The following is a 2,796-nucleotide window of genomic DNA, read 5'->3' on the forward strand; positions in this document are numbered from 1 at the left end:
CGCGACCCTCAGATTGGGAGTCGAGCGCCTTATCCACCTGGCCATGCCGGGCCAATGCGTTAGAAGCAATTATCATAAAGTAAATGTTATGACAAGTTTAATTATGTAACTCGGTAAGAGTCGTATGTTGTGTTTATAACTCATTGATGTTGAGGATATTGTGAGCAGAAGATTAAATAATAAACATATAAATAGTGTAAGATGAGTGGGAAAAGTAGACAGACAATAGCAGAAAAAAAGAATAAAGTCACAGCCAAGGAAAAGTTAAACGTGGAGTTAACTGCCCTAGAAGTGATAGGCCTAACGATTAAAGCGAGTTCTAAAGTAATTGAACTAACCTGAGTGCACTTTGACAAAAGGACCAGACGATTACTGGCAGATAAGTATACGACTGTGGTAACTCATGCTATAATTGTAAATGAATTATACATGGAATACTAGTGCGATAGAAATAGAGAAAGGTAGTTCGGCTTGTCAACTGAACTTATAAAGCAATTGATTGATAGGCCTAAGTGGATTTTTGACAAGAAGAGAACTATATATATAGTGTTTATGATATGCTTATAATCTCTATAGTGTAAAGAAGTTGTTGTACATAGGCTTAACCAGTTCATATATATATATATATATATTGTTACGACAGCGGAAGTCACAAAAGAAACAAGAAGTACTAGAAAAGAAACAAGAAGAGACACAACAGCAGTGGCAGCTCGAACAGCAAAATAAACAAGAGAGATTACACCATTTGTTGGAGGAAAAAGAAAAGAAACAAGAAGAGAGACTGCAGCAGTGACAAGAAAGCCTGCAAAAGTGGCAACTCGAACAGCAAAATAAACATTAGAGATTACAGCAGTTGTTGGAGGAAACAGAAAAGAAACAAAAAGAGAGACTACAGCAGTGGTTGGAAGAGAACGAAAAGAAACAAGAAGAGAGACTACAGCAGTGGTTGGAGGAGAAAGAAAATGAACAAGAAGAAAGTCTCCAACACTTGAGAGAAAGCCAAGTGGAAAAGATGAGTAAATTTTAAAGTCAATTAAATACATTAAAGTATGATTTACTGTATTTTACACAAGGAGGATACACTAACCATCGACTTAATCAGCCCCAGACAATGGCAAGCCCCTTCCAGACCCCACAGCTAAACCATAAAGCAGACATCTTCAGTCCTGTTAGAAGTCACATCCCAGATACGAATGTCAGCAATAGGGGTTATCTAGTACAAAGGAAGCCACAGGAATTCGATGGGAAGGCACCGTGGGAAGCATATAGAGCACAATTTGAGCTACTGGCAGAGATGAATGGATGGACAGAGGAGCAGAAAGCAGTATATCTGGCAACAAGCCTGAAGGGACATCCACTGAAAATACTTGGACAGTTGTAGCAGACGACAGGCACAACTACAGAGCACTGGTAGCTGCTCTAGAGCTCAGGTATGGAACTCAAAATCAGTCTGAAGTCTACAGGGCAAGGTTTAGGACTGGAGTCCGTGCTAAAGGGGAGAGCCTGCAAGAGCTGGCACAAGAATTTGGAAAGTATGGCACACAAGGCCTACCCAACTGCACCACCCGATGTCCTCAAGTTGTTGCTGAGGGATCAGTTTGTAGATGCCTTAGACAGTCCACAACTGAAGATACAAGTAAAGCAAGCACACCACTCTACTATGCAGGATGCAATGGCCAGAGCTCTTGAATTTGAATCCTATGTTAAGTGCAGCACAGAGGTACAAAGGTTGGTACAGTCATCAGGATTCAAGTCCAGAAAAGGACAGCTTTCAGAGAAGTTTGAGGGACTTTGTTGGCACTGTAATAAACCTGGGCACAAGAGAGCTCAATGCTGGAAACTTCAACACAGGGAAGATGCCACAGCAGGAAAGGCTGCTACCAAGAAAGGTTGTTGGAACTGTGGAGAGCAAGAACATATGAGGAGCCAGTGTAAGAAGAATACTACCAATAAGTCAGCCTCGGGGAACCAGTAGTGGTCGATGATGAGGGATGCCTACAAACCCCCATCGTGAAAGTCCCAACAGCTAAGTGTAAAATGGCAAGCACACATGGTGTCTACGTGACAGGAAAGCTGTATGGCCAAAGGTGCAACTTTGTCATAGACTCTGCATCTCAGCAAACCCTTGTGAGTATCAAGATGCTGGATCACAAAGGAGTACCAGAAGCCATACAGAAGCTCTGTGGTGTGACAGGACATTCTGGAAGGTAGTGGGGACCAGTGTGGGTAACTACTGAGCTCATAGGCATGAAGGACAGACACAAAGTATACTTGGCTGACATTGAAGACCAATGCATATTAGGGTTGGACTACTTACTACCAAAGAAGTTTGTAATTAATTTTGATAAAATGATGTTTGGGAACAACAAAGGCCAAATTCCGGTAACTGTTAAAAGAGAGGTTGAACTAACTAGGTGCCATCAAGCTGAAGTCAAAGTGACTGAAGGAGTTGATGATGGTGAAGTGAAACTAGGTATATATATTAAATCAGAGCAGGAGAAAGACCAAGATTTGAAGCCAATAATTGATTTTCTAAAAGCAAGTGTTTTGCGCCCTGCTTGGGAGAAGGTGTCTAGCTTAAGCCCTGTGACAAAGAACTATTGGGCACAATGGGACAAGTTGAAGCTTGAAGATGGTATTCTTCTTTGGAGATGGGAAAGTGACGACCTGGCAAACGGTTATATGGGGAAAATTACGGGAAGTTACGGGAAGTTGTGCTGCATCAATCCCATGATAGTTTAACAGGAAGACATCTCGGAGTTAAGAAGACATTGAGTCACCTACGACAGAGATTTT

General features: G+C 41.7%; 1 protein-coding gene across 1 annotated transcript in view; it reads right to left on the reverse strand.

The window, feature by feature from the left end:
• Nucleotides 1–2,796, reverse strand: part of LOC106463877 (zinc finger protein 850-like) — a 33,188-nt gene that overhangs the window by 19,363 nt on the left and 11,029 nt on the right. The window lies entirely within an intron of this gene.

This window comes from Limulus polyphemus, unplaced genomic scaffold (genome assembly GCF_000517525.1).
Source record: "Limulus polyphemus unplaced genomic scaffold, Limulus_polyphemus-2.1.2 Scaffold1509, whole genome shotgun sequence".
NCBI classification, from domain to species: domain Eukaryota; kingdom Metazoa; phylum Arthropoda; class Merostomata; order Xiphosura; family Limulidae; genus Limulus; species Limulus polyphemus.